Source organism: Chinchilla lanigera, unplaced genomic scaffold (assembly GCF_000276665.1).
Source record: "Chinchilla lanigera isolate Chin_1 unplaced genomic scaffold, ChiLan1.0 scaffold00009, whole genome shotgun sequence".
In the NCBI taxonomy this organism is placed as follows: Eukaryota; Metazoa; Chordata; class Mammalia; order Rodentia; family Chinchillidae; genus Chinchilla; species Chinchilla lanigera.
Window position 1 is genome coordinate 19324956 of NW_004955410.1, and position 22580 is coordinate 19347535.

The window sequence follows — 22580 nt, forward strand, 5'->3', positions numbered from 1 at the left end:
AAAATGTAAACATGCAAGTGGAAAGAAAAATGAATACCCAAATATCATGGTCTGTGTCTAGATGATGTCCCCCCCCCCCAAAGCCTCATGCAGCTTTAGATAGGCCTTTTTCAGAGGTGGCTGAATCTAGAGTGTATGACTGGTGGTGCAATGCAGACATTAAGGGTGCTGGGATTAAGGGTGGGTGATTCATGAATCAGTTCACTGATTGGATGGGCACCATCCTAACCCCAGCAGCCTGGATACAGTATAAAAGGGGCAAAAAAACACTGATAAGGTTTTGTTGTTGATCGTTCTGACTTCTGCTTGCCATGAACTGTTTTCCTCTGTGAAGTTACTCTGCCCAGGAACCTCTACAAACTATGTGCTAAATAAATCTCTCCTCCTTTAACTTTGGGTGTCCAATATTTTGTCTCAGCAATGATAAATGTAACTAAAGCAACAGATGAGACATACTAATACTTATATATAAAATACATGTAATATTAGATATATATGCCAAAATTATCTTTTGTTTTTCAGTGGGAAAAAATGTTAAAATAATCTTCAGTGAAACAGAAAACCAATGCTGGAGAATAATGGGCCAACAAAAAGGAAACATTTAATTATTGCTGAATTGAAGAAAAGATAACCCTTTGATGCTATGGCAGACACAAACATTATGATAACTGACCCTTTTAGAATTAAATAAGTTAATCCTACTCTGTCCTTTATTACAGGAGAAGTTTAGGCTTTTCATACCATATAATTTTTAAAACTTTTACAATTATATTGTCAGTGGTGCCCAGAAACAAAATTAGGTTCTTGCACAAAAATCAAATCTTACCAATCTTGAAAATGTAAAAGTAAAATTTCAAATAAGCAAAGACTGGTGATGGAAGAAGATAAAAGGAAGAGAAAAAAGAAGTTAGTGGTATAGGAATTCTCAAATTTCATAATATTAATATAACCAAGAGAAAAAAGAAAGAAAGAAAGATAGGTAGGACAGAAAGAAAGAAAGAAAGAAAGAAAGAAAGAAAGAAAGAAAGAAAGAAAGAAAGAAAGAAAGAAAGGTAGAAAGAAAGAAAAGAAAGAAAGCTGTAATAGCCCAAACCAGAGACAAGTAGTGTGGAAAAATTTCCCATAATAGTATAAATAAAAGGTAGCATCAATTATCAGTTGGACATTTTATATAAATGAAACATTGTTGTAATGATATTATTTGATTTGGAGTTGTGAAAAAATACAGATCAAAAAGTGTAAAATTACAAGAGCTATCTTTTGGGAGTAGGAGCGTGGATAGAAACACTTGCAGGTCAGAGGACTGTGGTTCATTATAAGCCCTCCTATGCCTGGTAATATTTTTCCTAGTTGAATGGACCACTTTTATGTGAATAAATGAATAAATAAGTAAATATTGAGAGACCAAAATACAATTCCTTGTGCTAAACATTCATCATTCACATAACTAGCTCTATTTTCCATCCTCCACTCAATGTGCCAAACCCTCTATCAGGGTAGGATAACCCTTACCATGATGTGTAATGACACACATTTTTCATTGCATTGGGAGAAAAAGCTTAAGTAAATCTCAGAGCTGAAGTTGCAGAAAGTTCTTTCGAGAGCTTGTAATACATTTTATAATCATCACTAGGAGTGAGCTGAGTTGTCAGTGTTGTAACAGAAGGAGCAGAAAGAGTCCACTGAGTGTCCCTGGAATCATTCAAGCTGATTTACAGCCAGAGCCCAAGTGAAATTGGGTCCCACGGAAGGCCAGCTGCTCAGCCCTGTCAGTGGCACCGCCCCTTAATCTGAACACACCCAGAGATGCCACAAAGCTATGGTCTGAGGCCGTTCAGCGAAGCTTGCAGTGACTCCCCTAGGGTTTCTGTCCATCCCATTCCTGGTTACCTTTCCACCTAACATGCTTAGTTTGTCCTTTTCTTTTTTTTTTTTCCCTTCAGACTTTAAAATAAAGAAAATCTTGGAAGACAAGACACTGTTCCCGTCTTCGTGTAGGACGAGGCAAACCTGTCCCCACTGGGGATGACTGATGTGCTCTCCAGTCATTGGATGGTTTGCTGCAGGGCTCTCAATGAGCAGGTATCATCATGCCGAAGGGTGGAAGTGGGTGCCTTTCCTCCTGAAGTTGAAGGAGGAGGAATGGAAAGCTCCAGTCATTTCTTCCTGTGGCTCATTTTGTCTTTCTTTCAAAAGTACTCCCAGTGCACAGTGGCCCAGGAACATGAAAACTCCAAATCACACCCTTCTAAAGTTAGCAGGTGAACAAGTATTCTGTGTTTTGGAGAACTGTACTAAAGGGATGATTGATGTTCCAGTTCTGATTTCCTTCTGTATTCTTTACTGACTCACCACATACTCCTGTGTCCTAAACTCTCTCTAGCTTTCCTTTATCAGAGCTGAAGGAATCTCACGTTTCACATTTTCAAAGCTACTCAAGGAAAGATGAGGAATTAATTTCACAGCTAGGCTTCCTAAAAAGAAAGGTTCTGTAAGGAATCCTTGCCAATCTCATGATAAAAATTGTTTATAGGCTTGGAGTGCTTAACATGCTGTAAAACAATGGTGCAATATGATCACTGTCATGATCAAATAACCACGACATCTAACTTGACAGTTGCTGACTTAGGGCTGGGACTTCAGAATTAATGCTCAGCTCATAGGATTCACTAAAACTTCATTCTTCTATAGGAAGCAAACTTGCAAAAATTTAAGGAAACCAGATTTGTGAACAGCAGACTTGTGTGCTCAGTCACAAAATTATGCTATCAAAGTAATTGCTCTGAATGATGCAGGCATTTTGAAGCACCTGCATGAATGGGGGGTAAGGGTGTGTGGGAGCATGTGTGCATGTATGTGTGCATGTGTGTGTTTGATGTGCACTTGTTCACAAACACACTACTCCCACTGGCCTATGTGCTATTCCCTGTACACACCACACACCCTCTTGGCTGGGGACTGATTTTATTTGCTTTTGCTCCGCCTGCAATGCTTTCTCAGAGGCAGTGACATAGGTCACCTTTTCTGTAAGTTTATGCATTCTTCCAACCACAATCATTTTATTACTGGGGCACCTCATTTGAAATTTCAACCCCAACACTTCATGCCTTTCTTCCTTGCTTCATTTTTCTTGTTGTATGACTTCTTATTTTTTCTCTTGCTTAACACCAATGTGGCTTGCACATCAAGATATGCAAAAAATATATTTTGAAAGAATGAATGGATTTAAAAATGGTATAGGAGACATCACCTTGGTATATGGATACAACTTTTAAAATATCAGTTTTCAAGTATAAACATGTATTTTTTTCACATTTCAGTAAAGCTATGTGGTCTTTTCAAAATCTAAAAGCTATCAAGCAATTCCTCAACTTTCGATCCATCCAGTTGCTAACATCTCACTGCCTAGTCTGTCTTTGTCCAGTGACTAGTTGACATTTCCTATTTTAAATGAGAACTACCTTGACAAACAGGGGTTTTCAAAGCCAAAAAGAAAAAAGAAAACCACAAAGACAAAAGTTGGCCCTGGTACAACATGAAGAGAACTTACTGTAAGAAATCACAGAAGCAAATAGAAGGACACATTTGGGAGGCACAGCCAGCAGGCCTCTCTGAGGGAGAAAGGATTGGGCTCTGCAAGGATCTCCTTACTTCCCTTGTCAGATGGGATGGTTCTGCCAGGGGTCCACCTCTCTGCACTCAAAAGGTGATCGTTTCCAGGACAGTCACTTGGATACATGGTGATTTCTCAGTCATCTGAGACATTCTCCAGCAAATGCGTCCTAAGAAGATGTCTACAGTGGAGGTATGATTTCAAGAGATGACTCTGCCTGAATGATTTCTTGGCGGGATTTTTTTCCATCTCTTCTAATTCTCTGAAGTCTAGATTTTTATGAGTATTGAATAATAAAAGTATTTTAGATGTCTCTAGTAGCTGAGCTTGAGTCCTAGACAAAAGACCTCTAAGACTGAAATATAAATATAGCAGAATTCGGGATGACATCATGCTGCATGGCCACCAGAAGTGACCACAAATAACCTACAATAACCTTTAAAATTAGTTTTTTCCTGACTCCATAAAACAATATTTTATTTGGCAGGCACATATTGGCAAGTGCTTTCAAGAGCTCTATTTGTTTTCTGTATCCAGGAAGACACAACCGCTGTTTTCACATAGGTTTCCTTCTACGCTGTGGTTTTGCCATTTTCTGCATCTTTATGAGTAACTGCTGCAGAATATTTTTCTTCAGGACATTTATTAAGAGCAACAAGGATATGAATGAAAAACCATCCTTATAACAATACAGGGTGGGTTACTCCTTCCATATGTAATGCTGACCAAATCCAAAGACAGAAGTGGAATATATCAACAGCGATATGGCTTCTTTATTCTGAGGTTACATAATAGCATGCAGATGGATAAAAATACATTATAGTACATTGAAGGAAATCAGTCCATATGACTTTTGATGGGTTAATTAACCCAAGGTCAGAAAGAGAATGGAACATCATAATATAAACTTTAAAAAGGTATAACATTATTCTAGCCAAATTGAAGGGTATCAGAGTTGGAAAACATTATTTCAAAGTTATCACATACGTTACTCAATGGTTTTAGCTTTTATAACATGGTTCCCTTATACAATAAAAGCAATTTATTTTCTTCTCAATGCTAACTTATTATAAACTTCTTTCTGAATCTGATGAGATTCACATCACACATGCTTCCAAACTCTTCTTACACTATTTCCTAGAAGACAAGGATGAGTAATTGTAAAATCTCCCCAAATATAATAAAAACAAAATAAAAACATCCCAAATCAACAGCCCTTCTAGACTAAGTCACTATATTTCACTTTTTTCTTTTGGTTCCTATTAATCTCACACAGGCAAAAGAGGAAGGTTCCAATAATTAACCTTTTGCTGTTGACCTAACCAAAATTAACTGGCTATGCAACAATTTAGTTCTCCATATAAAAACAGGAAGAGAGATTTCCCCAAGTAACCCTTATTCACCATGAGAAAAACAGCTGGTGCTCTCTCTTTCCATGTAGCCTGTGGGGCACGGATGAAAGGATGTATATTTCTGATATCCTCTCTTGTAAATGGGTGTTTTTTTTTTCAGTGGAACTATGCCAGCACTCAGTTCCTCAGAGGCAGGGGCGCAAGAAAGTCTGGTCCAAATATTTAGAATTATATCTTCATACGATGAGGCCTGTGAAAATGAACAAATTTTCCTTACCAGTGTTATAGGAATAATCACTGCAAAATAATGGAAACCCATACCTTTCCCTCTGAAGGAAGGAGGAAAAGATTAATGAGAAACACTGCCTTCCAACGACAAAAATCAAAGTTTTAGTACCAGACTTCTTTTGTGTCCCTGTTTTCCAGTAGTTCTGCTACATTTCCCACAGTACACTGCTGGGATTTTTTATTTTTTATTTTCGCTACGCATGCTCACACATCTGTTGCACATGTGTGATCAACCGACTAGGTTTTTGAGCCAAATGTCCTGTTAAATGGACAGAATGGGCAGAGCATTCCTTTGAGAGTTAGACTCTGCCTCTGGTGGATTGCCGCCAAATGCGATGGTGTAATAAAGAAAAGAAATCTGCTCATTTGAATTGCATTGAAATGAACTGTGTCCTCTCCTAAAATACCATATGGTAATGATCCCTGGAGGTATGGTGCATAACACCTAGGTCTGGCAGGCTCCAGTGGAAGGCTGTAAATGTCCCTGTGTAGGCAGGCTGTGAAAGGCAAGATAGTTGACAAGAAGCATGCAGGGGGAAACAAGAATCCTATCTGATGTCCTTCAATCAACTCAAAATGAAAGAAAGTAGACTGAACAAAGAAATCCCAGCAAGTCCTCTTAGAGAAATCCTTCTTCTCTCATTAAAAAGCAGTTCTTGGATCTCACCTCCAGTAAAGTGAAACCGTATGGGAAGAAAGCCGTTTCACCTGAGCAGTAGCCAGAGTTTCTTTGCAGCAAATCATCTCAATAAGACTCAAGTGTACGTCTGCAAAGCAAAATGCGGTCTTCATCATTAAACCTCCACCAGAGCCCAAAGCAGATGGACCAAGTAACTGGAGACACTCAGAGTCCTGCCTCTGCTTCAGCGAGCGCTCTGCTCTCAGTGAACCTGATCCCACCGCAGGTAGTAGCTGGTGACCCGCAGGCTGTGCTATGGGGTCTCCCAAGGGAGACACAGACACACACACACACACAGAGACACACACACACACACTCACCGCAGTTCTCTTTTGATGCAGAGAATTTCAGGTAATAGTAGAGAATTGCTAGTGAGGTATTCATGCCTGAGTGCCAAACAACAGAAAAGAGTCATACCTAGGGCAGAAATCTGGAATGTAGGCTTTAACTACGATAAAATCCCCCAGGCTATTACTAGTCATAAAATTTTCATTTATATCAGCAGTATAATTCTGATCCTTTTATCTTTCTTGCAAAGAACAAACTATCCACTCATTTGGTCTAATATCAAAACATATTGCACAGAAATAAAATGAGAAATTACCTCAAGACAAAAAGTTATTCTTTCCGGTATTTTTCCTGCTCTAATAATTTGATCTTAATGGTGTATATCTGTAAATGAGGTGCAAGAATCTATAAATCTACTCTCTCTCTTTTTCCCCTATAAGCTTTGACAACTAAATAAAAGTCTATTCATATGCCAGAATATAAATTATGGACTTATATGATGATTGTTCTTAAGTTTCCTAAAACTTTAATTTCATTTTTCATATCAAATGACATTGTGTTTTGATTTCTATAATTTCTTTATGATAATTTTAAAGAAACTCAGTTATCATTACTTATAAAAATAAATATTATAGAATGGAAAAATGGTAGCTAGTATATATTAAGTATTTTTGTCTTATATCAGTTATACTAAGTTATTTAATCTGGACTGTCATCTAACTAGAAGTACTACCCCCATTTATGGATGAGGAAACTGTGATTTATCAGAATATTATGCTTTGCCCAAATTCAAAAGTAAGCAATATACGTTAGATGGAATCCCACCTTGTTTTTTGACAGCCAAACATTCTCAAATGTTTTATGCTGTCATGCTAGAAGTATTTTTATTTTCTTTTTATTTTCTTTCTCTTTATTTCCAGACTCTGGAATTTCTACTTCAGACATATCTTTCCTGTATCCTAAGACCATCAAAGAGAATATATTTACTTCAGTAATTGTATAGTTGTTTTAAAGAAGCATTGTGTGGCTAAATATTTTCTTTAAGTTTAAAGATGTCCCATTACTAAAGTGGTAATCTATTATCTCTCCATTCTGCTACAATTAATATTATTGTGAAAAACTAACTCTTCTTCAGCTCTTTTTTAACCCTGACAGAAGTAAAATATTTCATGTCACTGCAGAAACCATTTTCTTCATTTTCTAAACCAATGCATTTGGCAAAAAGTAGAGCAATGAATAAAATAAATGGGAATAAACTTTGTATTAAATTATTTTGAAGGAATCAAATGGTCTTCATACCTACAGTCTCTTTTCTTTGTATTTTTACTTGAGGACCTATATGATGGTTGGGGTTACAAAAATGGCTTTTGGAACTTGTGTAGTAGGAAGCAAGTATTTCTTCTGATTCCATACTTCAGGATAATGCTCATAATATCAACACAGATGTTTCTTTTTTTCATTAACTATAATATCTTCAAACTTGATGCGGAAACGCCAAATAAATGTCAGCCACACTTTGTTGCTGATAAAGAGGACACCGGATTCTGTAGCAATACTTAAAGTCATATATTGCAAGCCTGCTTATTATTTCAACACAGTGGAGTACAAAGAACACAGAAGAGCCCAAAGTGTGTGGGAAGAATATTTATCTTCTTTTCACAGATCGGAAAGCTGATGCAGAGAGATTGCATTATATTTATGAGGTCAATGAAAATATCAGCGAAATTCTTATGAGCCAAATCTGCATTCCACAAAATGTCTAAAAATAAATTAAACTTCCAAATGAATATGTAACTTAGATTTTAAAACATCTTATAAAATTAATGCATTCATATATTCCTGCCTTTTATTTCAGCCCTAATTTAGACTGCCACATGTGTCACTCAATTCACAGGTAATCCCCATACAGGCTGTCAATTGATCTTAGAGCACACAGTCCCCAAAAAGTCACATACGCTGCACACACGTATGTTTTAAGGTTACAAAGTGTGTATCACCCAAATGCACAGTACAGTCCGTATGAAGTAAACCTGAAAGGAATAAATTTCCTTTTAGATGGGAACAAAATTGCAGAAATCAATTCTAATGATTTTCTGATTACTTTAAGGATGCTATTAATTGTCCTGAGTGGAAAATTTGGGTGTAACTCTATTCTTCTGTAAGCATTAAGAACTGTAATGATTCAAACACATACTTGATGTATTCTTTTGGACATGTGAACAATTCCTACAGCTATGGTTAGATGTGCTTTAGTGAAAAAGGAATCTTGACTCCTTAGCCTTTACAAGACTTTAAAAAGCTTTGGATTAGGCACATAATGTGGTCTGATAACATTCTTGACAATTCTTAAATGGAAATTTCAGGTGGGAATTAAATTTAAGAAACTAACATTTATAGCATCATACAAACACACACACACACACACACGCACACACACATACACACATACCATGGCAGGGGAGAGGAGCGGAGGGGAGGGGAGAGTCAAGGAAGGAGAAAATAAGCCAAAAAGAAGGATTTTGCAGATCAATCTCAAATAGATGCCTGAGAGAATTACTGGTCCAAGCATATTTTTTCACCGTCATGCAGTGTACACAGGTATATGAAAATCCTCACATATGAACAGGAATTTGAGCTCAGCAACATTTCTACCTACTTTCCCTTCCTCTCTCCTCCACAAATCCATTTACTTCCTAATCTGCCAAATCAAATGCTAAATCAGGAGCAATAGCCTACAATTAGGTTTTTCAATTAAAATGCAGAGTTCAAAGTTTACTTCAGAGTGAGTAATTGCTTTTGAAAACCACAACCAGCAGGCAGCTGCCAGATCATTACAACAGTTTATTTAACCTCAAACATCTGATCAATTTTATTATCTCCACAGAAGAGAGATATCCGGGAGAGTAGCATTTTAAATATACTACACATCCTACATGTCCGAGAGAAAGCTGAAATTCTTCAACACCATAAATATCCTTTTGCCATCACCTTGCTGAGAAAACAAACTCACGTTACATTTTCTTCATTCAAAACTCAACAGAAATTAAGAACATCGTGACATTCAGCCAGGGTGGGAGTGTAGGGGACCAGCCAGGAAAAGACAATTTACAAAATTACAAGGTTTAAAAACATTCAAACATCTGGCTCATGATGCTTGGGGGTTTTATTCACCCTCATAGGAGACTCAGAGAAGGCTGCCAATCTCACCAAAACAGAGTATCCCATTCTGAGAGCTCTGCCACTAACCTGGCAACCTCATTATTCTGAAATTCATTCTGTGGCTACAGTAACGGGGTAGATGGAGACCTTTTTGTTACCTAAGTGGACCAAGAGAACCCCTGCTTCTCCTGAATGCCACCTCCACAGGAGTCTCCCAACTCTGTCTTCCTGATTCTGCCATCCACCTCCTGCCAGGCCTTCCCGCAGATGCTTGGATTTGACCCGGAAGTCTTGGAAGCATACTGGAACCCAAAACATTAAATGGGCTGTGTTCGGTACCTCATCCGCTCCCCCTCAAAGAGGCTACATTGGCTAAGCACATAGGCTCTTCAGCTTAAACTGGGTTTAAGCCCAGTTCTAACAGAAACTTTTGTGTGGCCCGTTTTCTTCAACCTTAACCCTTACGGCTTCATTTTGGAGACTGACTGATGATCTTGTGAAAAGTACTCAGAATAATGCCAGGTACATTTTAAAGTGCGATAAAGTTTTACCAGTTGGCGTTTATCGTTGACTCCAGATGCAGTCTATGGTAGTTCCCCTTGGCTCTGCGCCTCACCGGTGGGACAGTTCTACCCACTGTCAGGCTGGGCTCCCACCCTTGGAGTCGGGTACTGCAAACAGCCTGGAAGGAAAGTGCAAGTGGCCAGCAGCCCGGTGGTTCCTGTGTCCTTGCTTGGAGGTCAAGTTATAAGAAATTTATAATAGCACCGTATATCTCTCATCTTTTTATAAATTTAACCACTTTGGAAAACGAATCAGTGGACCCAGAATAAAAGTAACTCCCAACTACAGCTATCTCTAAAATATACCATCACGCACTGCCACACAAGTCACAAGTGTAGTGAGATACCAATTCCAATCAGTGTACTTGAGGAATATTATTCTTTATTTCATTACCCTTTAATTCTCTTTCATGGCTATTCCCCATTCAATTCACTTTCCCTTCTTTAACCATGCTATTGTATCTGACAGCTTTAACTTTCTATAAAGCTCTGTGTAATGTGAAGTATCTTGTGTATATTTTCATGTAAAATGCATTGGCTTATAAACTAGTAATTAACAAAGATTAAAATTGTGATTCATTCTGCTTATTATTTTTCTTTAAAAAACTCTCACAATATATTCATAAGATTTCACCTACATCTAGTTTGGCACTTTTAATTACTATACAATAACCCAGTGTGTATGCTATTAAATTTTTACCTAATCACTCAATGCTTGTCATTCAGTTAATAAAAATATTAATATTTAATAGATAATTTCATGTTTACCAACTTGGTTCACAGTGACTCTGGTAAAATAGTGAGGGAATTACATTTTTCCTCCAATCTTTTGCATAAAAGTACATTACCTGAATAATTACAAATGATTACAAAGGGAGACATTTGAAGATAATTATAAATGGAGACAAATGATTCTTTCACTTTCTGGTATAGGTTCACTCTAGCAAATAGCTTTTTTTTTTTTTTACTCCCGTGGCAGCTAACATATTTTGTCGATAAAAATAAATGTGTTTCAGAGACCCTGAGCAACATAAAAAACTGGCATTCTCAAACCTTTGAGGCAAACTATGAATAAAAAGTAACTAATAACAAACCAGCCATGTTTTCAGTATCCATAGGATTTTATTTATTAAAAATATAGGAAACGTACCAAATTCCAAAGTTATTTATACAAATTTCTGTATTGCAGCCCTATTTGATGTAGTGGAAATGATTTAAATATCTTTCAATATAAGATTGGGGTCTAAATAAAGTATGGCGTTTTATGTAACCACAACAAATGAAGAAATTTTGTGAACACCGACAAAGAAACATCTTAAAAACACATTGTTAGTAAAAAAAGACAAGTGACTGAAGAGTAATTTTTCATATGTCCCCTCATTTGTTAAAAAAATGAAAGTACACATGCACACTAATGTAATGTATACAGGAGAGCACATGCTAGAAAATATCTGGACAGATTTAAAGCACACAGAGGAACAGCACAGTCTAGGGAAAGGAGAAAAATATTTACCTTTTAATTTTTGTCCTTCGGTGCAACACATACATTTTGGTTGGTAATAATCACTGTGCATTACTGCACATTGAGCTTTTCTAACATAAATAGAATTGAAATGCAAAGGAATAAGTCTTACTTTCAAGGTGGGTGGAGATAGGGTTGTACTTATCAGTGGAGAAGTCCCGACCTAATTATATCATTCAGTGGAAGAACGCAGACATAGGAAAGGAAGTGAAAAGAAGATCAGGAGACAATCAGCACCAATCCCCAAGTCACTTACTAAACAGTAGGGTAAAATCCAGGCCATGTCGCTGTTTGCACACTGCCACATCCCTTGCAGAGGTGTGTGTGTGTGTGTGTGTGTGTTGTAAGGGGGAAAAAAAGAAAATTATTTCTATTTAAATAAAAAAAATTTTAGTGAACTTGGAGGACTCCAGAAAAATTTGTTTATAGCCCTTGATACTAACAGCGGGTAAGTAAAGAAGAAAATGAGTTAGAAATGGCTTTTCAACAGTTAAGATGTCACAATATTAAGTTTTTTCACTAAAAGTGAATTTTCCATAAACAGACATGTGCTTCTTTTTCCTTGATGAAAATTATGTAAATTCAAATTTAAATTTTTACCAGAGAGAAACCTAATATTTGAATCTTTCATATTTCATTTGAATTTTTTTAAAAGCCGTTTTATTGTTCTGTTTCAAAATAGATGAAATAAATCATTGATAATTTTTCTTCAATTATTCCAACACAAGGAAATTTAATCCAAAACTGAACTTGAAAATTTACGGTGGAATTTGAGCACATTTTAAATTATTTACCGAAACTAAGAAAAACATATGAAATGTGAATGAAAATATGAAGAAAAGAATTCAGACTATCCCTCCTGCAACGAGTATTTCTATCCTTGAGAATTAGCTATTTTTATTTTTTCCTAATGTAGGTAGCAGTTTTTTTTAATCGCGAAAATTAAACATTCAGCTTTGCTTTGATATAACAAAAAAGAATAACCTAGTGAAATGCCGTGGTCTATCTTAAAAGCTTGGAAAAGCTGAGTCCCAGAAGGGTAAACAAACAGATGTATTCATTGCATTAACAGCAAATGAAAGAGCAGATTTACCAAAACGTGGTGAAGACACTACCGCCCAAGAGTCTCACATTGTTAGGGCCAAACAATTGCTCTGGATTGCGTGTCCACAAGATTTTAGGTTGTGAACATTTCACTTGCAAAAGTAAAAATATTAATTAATGTATTGCTATAATTGACATAACATGTTCATTCTTCCTAGCATCACTTTTTCAGCTTATAAGAATATTCAATAAGATTTGAATGGGAAAAAAATATTGGGGAAAGTACTATAAAAAGAAATTCTAGGTATTTCCCCTTGAATCTTGCTTTCCTGATCAGTTTAAGCAAAGCAGCAAAGAAATATTTATGATGTTCTACTCCCTCTAGTGGACAATTTTTTAATGGCCCCTACCTCAGCAAAGTGCTCATGTTCCTGAGTGAAAATGTCTTCAGCAGTTTCAGTGAGGCTGAAACTTCGAAATCAGTCATTCTCTCCCTCACGAAAGCTGAAGTCTCTATCTGAGGATAACTATAGTTAGGAGGTTATGTTTATACCAAATCCAAATCCAAATTCTACTCTTCATAACATACACTTCTTATTACAGATAAGTTTATTACTCAGTCAGCCCGAAATAGTAGAAAAAAAGCTACAAAAAATGGCTTTTACCCCAGTAGCTCACCTGAGATATTGGTAATTACAAATGCCTCCTCAGTATTTTATAGCCATGATGAGGAGGAGGCCAAGGAGAGAAAACAAAGAGACCGAGAATAACAGCTGCCTTTGTTGCAGCACTAACAGAAACAGACCCTAAGTCTGATTCTCGGGGCCCCAAGAAGAACCTGTTGACTATGTTCATCTGCTACTGCTGTCAAAAGCCAGGCCACCTCAAGAGAGACTGCCCTAAGAACCCCCCTGGGCCATGCCCTGACTGTAAAGGTGACCACTAGAGATTGGACTGACCTCTGAAGCGAAGGCCCCAGAGCTCAGACCCCTCCTACCAGCTGGTCCAACAGGAATGAAGGAGCCCAGGGCATACTCTGCCTTCCCCCTCTGGCCAGACCATTATCTTCAAGGAGGAGCCCCACATAATCATGACTATAGGGGAAAAAGTAAACGGACTATTGCTGGACACTGGTGCTGATCTCTAGGTCTTTCTTTTCAATCCTGGCCTTCCTTCCTGCCGTTACACCTCAGTGAGGGGAGTCACTAATGAGAAGGTAATCTGCTATTTTTCACAACCCTTGGGCTGTAACTACTTGTTAGATCTTTCTTGCATGTCTTTGTTTTCCTGAGAAACCACTGTGAAGATACCAACATGTATTACAGCAGCTATTGATAATTTCCTACCAATCTGTCCATAACTCTGTAATGTTTCTCTTGTTCTTATGCTGTTTTATAAGTGGATGTATGTTTATTCTATGTGTTTTCAACAACAACCATTGAGAATAGTCAATGATTATTTAATTGATCACTCATATATATCTGTATTTGTTTTCCCTAGAAACCACTTCGAAGAAACCAAAGTATAGGACAACAACCATTGATAATTTCCTACCATTTTTGTCTGTAACTCACTATGATTTGTCTGTTTGTTTTCCTGAGAAACTATCTTGAAGATACCAACAGGTAAAATAACAACCATTGATAATGTCCTACCACTTTGTCTGTAATTCAGTGAATCCCCCTATTGCTATGTTGTCCTTCTTTTACTCTTTTAAATAAATAAATATATATATATACACACTTCTTGGACCCTTGAAGACCCTGGGAGGAATTTTCTCCCTTCCCACCCAACCTATTCTTCCGTGTACTTAGGCACCATCTCTGTATAATAATAGCCACGGGGGAAGTGAAAAACAATAGCACTAAAAAGCAGATGGGTTAGGTACAAGTTCCAGCTCCCCAGGAGGAATGTAATAATCGTGTACCGCAAAGGTGAGCTAACAAAAAATTGAAATTGAAGAAAAATAGACTGTTGCAGCCAGGGGAAACACAATAAGAATATTTCAAAAATCTATGAAATTACAATGGTAAAGTGGTTCTCTTCTTGGCATTATATATGGCCCACCGCATCCGAAAGTAATTCAAACAGATAAATATGCCTGAAAAGTGTTTATTCCTCTGCATTTTGAGAAATAGTTCTCTCTGTGTCAAGTTGCATAACCTCTATTAAATGGAAGAACTGTGCAACTTATTGTTTTTGCTAGGCCGCAGAGGGAGAGAAACACTTTGTGGAGCCTAAATGACTTTCTAAAAATTCACAAAAATACAATTATGTATACAGAGTAGCAGGGTTTAGTAGAACTGTGACTTGCCAGATGCTCACATTTATCTTTCTTACTAAAAAGGGTTTATGCCTGGGATGCAGCTCAGCGGTACAAGTGCTTGCCTGGCAAGCACAAGGTCCTGAGTTTGATTCCAGGTACAAAAAAAATGAAAATAAAAAGGGGTTATGTTGGAGTGTGCTGTGGTGTACCTGTGTAGCTCAGAAAGCATGCATTGGAAACTTAATCCCAAAAGCAAGTTTTAGGACCGAATAGGAGTCCTTTAGGTTGTAAGGGCTCTCTCTGCATGGATTCCTGCTGATACAAAGGGTTCAGAGTTGTGAGTCTGCTCTCTAGCCTCTCTGTGTCCTTTGCCATGGGATGATGCAGGCAAAAGCCTGTAGGCACATGCTGGGCCCTTGATCTTGGGCTCCCCAGCCTGTAGAATGGGGAGAAATAATTTAAGAAATGAATTACCCAGTCTGTGCAACAGTAACACAAAATGGGCTAAAACTTAAAAAATAAAATTAGCATGTGATCCACCAACTCCAGTTCTGGGTATTTATCCAAAAGGTTAATGACCCTATCTCAGACACATGCACACTGCCACATTGTCTGCTGCTTTATTTACAACTGCCTACATAAGGAAAGGGGTCTTCGTGGACAAATGAATAGGCAAAGAAAATATGAAAATATGATGTGAGTGTACACTCACTGAAATACTATTCAGCCTGTATAACGGAAATTCTGCTATTTGCAACATCAACATAACATGGAACATAGCATTCAGTGAAATAAGCCAGGCACAGGAAGCAACCACGGCATGAGCCCCTTAAACTCAAAATCTAGAAACTGTGCCAGAAAGAATAGATAGGTGGTTTCCAGTACTTGCTAGGGGAAGAAGAGCAAGGATGCTTGCAGTTTGAAGATGAATGAATTCTGGAGACCTAGTGTGAAGCACCATATCTATAGCTAATAAAATATACTGTACACCTGCTTAAAACTTTAATATTTGTATCATACCAATACCAGGTAAGCATGTGAGTGACAGATTTTTAAGTAGCTTGAATCATTTCACAATGTTTATATATATTTAAATAGCTCACTATACATCTTGAATATACACAATTTTTACTTGTCAGTTTTGCCACAGTAAAGCTGAAAAGAGAGGCTTCATACTGAACTTAATTCTTACTAGTATGTTACAGACTCCTTGACCAACGTTTTCATCTAATTCCTCAGCTGATCTCTTCAGCCTGAAATTCTTGGATTATTTCCCCAAGCCCAAGGTGTTTCTAAAATTCAAAGTTAAGTATTTTTCAATATGGATGCTAATGGTTAACTACAATCCGGTGTGCAAGGAAGTCAGATCATTTTCGCACTTGGAAGGAAAACTTGCTTCTTTGAGTTAACACAGACTGTACAACTGAGTAGTTGCTAAAAACTACACTTATTGCTGAGGACACCCCAGGCTGAAAGCTTGCACTCACCCCGTTAACTAGCTCTCATTTATACAACATCATTGACTGATTTGCCTTTTGGAATATCTGCTGCTGGAAGAAGCATCTGGTAGGAAGAGAGACAGAAATGGTGTGTAGTCAATGAAACTTAGAACAGGAGGATGTTGTGTTAACTTGGGCAGATGGCACAACTGGTATAGAATAGAAAAGGGCTACAACTTTAGATGAGAACTACAGGACCTTTCTATATTAATTTTATTTGCCTTATGTCTCCTTGCAAGCATAATTTTGTAAAATCATCACACAAACGATACAGTGGGGAAGGCAGGTATGAGGCAGAGGAGTGTTGGGTCACTTGATGTTAGATTTGTTTGGGACATGCAATGACGTCTGAACAACTAAGTGGCTACATAAGCACACCAAGCAATCGGAGGAAACCTTTATCAAAGTATGGGCTTGAATTTGACCACAAGATTCACATGCAATATTTACACACATGCGACTCAAGGCCTACTTGATCTGAGTCTCTCGTAATGTTGTCCAGTAGGCAGTATGTTAACAAATCCCCAGCTGATATTCTGTGTAAATAATGAAGAATAAGAATCAGACTTAGCACCAGAGACTTAGGCATCTTACACAAGCAGGGAATGCATAGGATGATAGGGAAGTTGGTCTGAAATAACAACCCCCAAGGGGGAAATCATGCATAAACCTTTATGAATTTCTTAAAGTTGATATTTGAAGATAAATATATCATTTCTCAATAATATGTTCCTTCTATGTGGGAATAGAATTTGATTTCTTTAAATGTGCACTACATTTCATCACCAGCAAATAGTTAGAGGTTGTAATGAAAAATATTTATCATTAAATTCTAGAACCACCTTGAGCTTGGGACAATTACACTGTGAGATGCTCAGGGCAAGCTGAGACCAGCTCAGACTGCAGAAGCCTTGGAGCTGATCCTTCCTTAAACTGAACATAAAATGCAGACACAGATCCATTCTTTTTGGTTCCTTAACCCAACACTGACTGACTACTTCATACACAACGTTTAAAATTGTGAATACTAAGATGAGCAGTGAGATTAGTGTTTGCTGTACTTCAAGCAAATAACATTAGGAAAAAAATCCCTCAATATGAGAAACTTTACAATAGCTTGTACTGTCACCACGATACTTTAAAACAATAAATATTTGAGTCAGGTGACAGAACCATGAAACTGGGTGGACTTGCAGAGATGAGTTTTAGCTCACAGACTGATAAGGAAAACAAACTACATTTTTCTGTAGGAAGGGTTTATTTAAATATCCATTTCAGACCATCACACCTTACTGACATATGTATCTGATGCTATTATTGTTGTTTACATGCAGTTGCAGTTAGCATCCCATGGCCTCTCCTCACAAACCTGGCATAGTCCCATGCTAGTCTGCACAGAGATCTACTTGCATGAATATCTGGGCCCCGAGGATTTGACTGCCTTCTACACACTTTAAGTATGTGTACCTGCAGTGTCTGCCTACACTTACCTGACAGTCAGGGTGCTGCTCGGTGATATTTTCTAAAATACAGAAGGGTCTTACAAGTGCCATCATTTCTTTGAAACAATGGTTCAGCAGTTTGTTTGCTCAAAAGCAACAGAAATAAAATCTCACAATATCATGCAGCTCAAAAAATATCGAGAAATGGTGTCACAATAGTGGTCATAGTTAAAATACATCCTCCATTCTGAAAAAAAGGGCTGCAAAAGCCTAAAAGGGCTACAAAAATGTAAGATTTTTCCCCCTAAGTACTTTGGCAATAATAAACCCAAAAGACTATTCCCACTCCCTCTCTGCTTTCAGAAAAGCATTTCCAGGTTGGAAAGAATATTCTTGCAATTTATTTATATAAAATCCTTCTTATACACTTCATTTTTATCTATAGTCTCAACATTTTAATGCCTAAATTCTCAGATTTAACTATCAACTCCTAACCACAGAGCTACTATCCTTCATTCCTGAATGCTTCCACTGAAATTTATCTCAAAAATCCATGTAGCTGAATCCAATCATCTTTGTGTCTTTAACACCAGTGGCTGGAGCCTTTCCACATACATTGAACTGTGGGCAAAACCAACCATGATCTTTTGGGAATATACCCAGAAGTCATTTTAATCTACACAATCTATGTAGAGACTGGAAATATTAGGGGGCAAAAAATTATCTTTTCATGCCTTGTACCTATTGAAGCGCCTTTATCATGTTTTTTTGTTGTCCAAAGTCCATATCCCTGACACACCATAGGTGTACAGTTCTTTAACTATGACTTCTCTCCTGCAATGTAAGGATAGAAATGACTTTTAAGGTTGTAGCTTTAGCTTTTCTTCTGAGGAGCGGTGTGTCCTTATAAAATTACTCTGTCTGAAGCCCATCATTTCTGTGTAACAAGTGGTTGGATATAAAGATGCCTAAAACCATTAAAATGATCTCAAACTGAAAATAATATAGTTTTGTTTGTTTTCTAGCTTGGGTTTGTATTTCAAAGGAAACCAAACCTTTAAAGTTTGTATCAGCCATAGTTAAGAAAGATTTTCCTTTCTTTTAAATACCATTTGAAGTAACCCTACCCTACCACTGTTGCACAGTGCAAAATGATAGAGAAAGTGGTTTTAAACTGTGTTTGTGGTATTTCCTTTATGTTGTTGATAATCACTGATCTCTCTTCATTTTGTCCTTTTGCTAAACTATGAAGTTCTTGGACAATGGTCACAAATGGACTGCAGTGGTCATAAATACAAATGGATACATAACCATTCAATAAGGAGTATGGAAGACAGAATGCGTTTCATTAAGTTGTGGTGGCACCTCTGGAACATAAGTATGTGCCTTCTAAAAACAAGGAGCTTATTCTCAGGTTGAGATCACTTGTCTTGCAAAGGAAAGGCCCCTCTTTGCTGAATAGCTATCTTTTTGCAATAAAATTTCCTAATTTTCATATGTAGGACTTATTTTAGAATTTTAGAGGAGACAGAACAAAATAGACCTATGGACTAATTCCACCTAGAGGTTTTGCCGGTGTGTAAACTCTGGCTAGTTTTCAAGACTTTACAAAGCTGAAAGCGACAAAATTAGGTTATTTAACATTAAGGCTATATGTAATAACACTGTCATGTGTTTATATCAGACAAAGGATGTATCTACATTATGACAACATTTTCAAGTATTTATGCATTTTATTTTTTATTGTATAGTAAGTATAAATGAATTTTAATAAACTTCTTTTATTAGAATTAGGCAAATTCTTTCAAAAAAATCTCAATAGGAGGCATAGGTAAGAGGAGATATTTGATTTATGATTTTCACAGTAAAATCATTCTGGTCATCACTGATACCCTGAAAATTATGAAACTTTTGAAATATATATTGAATTCTGTATTTTAAATGTCAAGTTAAAGAACAATCATATTTTATAACATTTGTGACATAAGAAAACCTGATAAACATACACATATGTGGTACATATACTTAGCTATATGGTTAGTTATAAACAGGCTTTGTTTCCCAGTTAATGCATATACTGAGATCCAAACATAAAAGCAAATTCTACCACCAGATGGAGCTTAGCTTCCATTAAATCAGCAGATATATAAAAAGAACTTCAAGAGTTTGAGTTCTTTGCATACATCAGGAAAGAATTAAAGAAAAGAGATAGACTTCAAAGAAGACCGAGTGTTTTAAAAGCCTGTTACAAGCACCAGTTATCACAATACTTTAAGTATTCTTCATAGGAGGACTGCACCGATCGTTCACTAAGTGGCCACTCATAAATGATTTGACAGCTGCCTTCCTTTCTTCCTGTTCCCTTTGTTTGTATGAGAATGTTGTTAAATTCCTGTACATTTAAGTGCCTGCCTTCAAGTAAGCATTACAAATCATCACTATAACAGGGCCTAAGCAATAAAATTATCCAAAGAAACACCCCATGTTGTGTAAAGAGTGATCTCTGTTATACTCCAGAACATGCATTCTCCATTAGATGAAATTAAATACAGTACATCAAGTACTGCAGGGCTTGAAATAGAGTCAGCTGGTAGTAAAAGTTATTTCTACCACATTCTCAAAGGAGGCGAGCCTATCACAACTAATGTGACCAAATCAGCGTGCTACCTGTCCAGGAAATGTCCACTGTGTGTTCAAAAAGCAGGGCTGGGCCTTGTAAAACAGCCCATGACATGATATATACCACTGAATTAAGGAGGAAGGATGCAAATTATAAAGCAAGACATGGTGCTTGCCCCTAAATTGAGGAGAAGCTATGCGAATTAGATGCAAACTACACCCAAATTAGTATTCTCCAACTCTACATGTGAATTTAGCACTGAATTCAGTTTAAAACTTGTATGTTCTAATGCACTGGAGAAAGGTCAGGGAATGTATGCTAGTCAAGCAGGAACAAGAAAGAATATTGTAGGAAGGATGGCAACAGAATAAATAAAGGGCAGGCGATGTGCTTCCAGAAAGAGCAGCGCCATCTGTCAAAGTTCAGTATCAGGGAGGGACTGAGCAGATACGTGGTCAGAAAGCCGACATGTATGAGTCCATTCAAGCGACACGGTGCGTGAAAATACTGGAGCAGACTGCAGACGACATGGACCAAGGCAATGGAAGATACAAGAACAGACAAATGTAGGGTTTGCTAGCTAGACATGTAGCATTTATCAAAGATAGTGTGTTGGGAACATAAATGAGAGTGTTATTTACAGAGCACACACAGGGAAAGAAAACTGGAGAAGTTCGCCAGTATTGAACCTGCCTTTTTGCTAGCCTGACATCTTTCACACTTGTCACTAAAGTTCATTATTCTGGATTCAAAGAAAACAATGATATGTAAAACCATCCCAATCTGATTTAGTGGCAAACTAATTTAAGTTGGATTAAGCATTATGTAAGTGCAAAGAGGAACATATGGATGAGGACGATATGCGTGAGTGTAAAAAGGGAGTTCGGACCCAAGGCAGAAGCAGACCGGGCTGCTCAGTTTGCAGGAAAGCACGCCACACAGGGCATGGGTAGCTTGTTGAGGGGAAGACATATAGAGAAGGGATGGCAAGAGCAAAAGCAATCCCAGATTAAATAACATTCAAAGAAGCAGAGGTGATTATATCGGTAAAAGGGCAAGAGACCGAAACAGCTGAGAAAGGAGAGGACAGAGCGTCAGTATTCCCAACCAAGCCATGAATTCAGGGAGTAAGCCCGAGGGGCGGGGCCAAACAGAGGGTCAGTTTCAGTTAAGACTAACTAAAAAGATAATCGCATGCGAACACGTGCAGACGTGTCCTTCAGTAAGCAACTGGAGATGCAGGACTGAGGTCCATGTGGTACGCATTGTTAGGAGCCAGACATCTGCCCTGAAAGGCATCCTTCCCTGAATATTCAGTACACAGAAGGCGGGATACTTGTTTTATCTGTGATACTTTGCTCCTTGTTCTTTACTCTCACCTTTATATTTAAACCCTGTAGCCTGGCTTTTTCATTCCTCGCCCCGAGATTTGGAAAGGAAGAAAGCAGAAAGAGTCTAAAGTTATAGATGCTGTTGCTTGTGGTGTGAAAGCCATTATATTGTATTAATGAGCACTGGGTGAGGGACAAAAGGCAGGAGGAGAAACGATCAAAGAAAGAGAGTTAGAGGACAAAAGGAGGAGGATGGGACACTGGCGTACAGAAATGTAGGCTGTGTCTGATCCCAGACCTTGTAGGACAGTGGATTCTTGAAGGTCTACAGTGAAGGCGGATAGCGTAGGGACTAGAGAGAGAGTTCTGATGCTTGGATGCTTAAGACCCAGCATCTTTGATGCAAGAAGAGTCTGAAAAATGCCCAGGAAGGATTTTTGTTCTAATCTCATAGAATTAAAGCTTGAAATCAAGAATAATCTGATTTTCTTAAAAAGGTATATTTGGACACATGAATTCATAAATTGCAATTCTAACACACTGCATATATTTCAATGGATTCTTAAATATCACTTGATTTATATAATCTGTCTCCTTGTTTAAACAAGGCTGTAAATTCCTCAAGGATTTATATTCCAGCAGATAAAGGCTTACTCTAAGCATTGTTGATACTGCTACTAGATTGGAATTATAGTTTATGCTTGAAAACATCTTAGCAGGTTACTGCTACTTTTAAAAACAGCTAGAGTTAACCAGATGGCTAAAACTTAATAATCAGCCTCACAGAGATTATATGTTAGAAGCAAACAAAGGTATATAAGGAGAATGCATCAGTATAATACATAATAAACACTACAAGCGCTGTGTGAACCCCGAACGATGTGAATCCCTCTAAGAAAATTTAGAGGAGTTTA

The 22580-nt window shown here is 37.5% G+C and overlaps 1 long non-coding RNA gene across 1 annotated transcript; it reads right to left on the minus strand.

Moving 5' to 3' along the window:
- Positions 1–4356: 4356 nt before the first annotated feature.
- On the minus strand, positions 4357–10009 carry LOC102021533. Its single transcript, XR_259850.1, has 3 exons — positions 9931–10009; positions 5017–5215; positions 4357–4750 (listed from the first exon to the last, which is right to left on the minus strand). It is a non-coding gene; the product is annotated as an uncharacterized LOC102021533 (long non-coding RNA).
- Positions 10010–22580: the final 12571 nt, after the last annotated feature.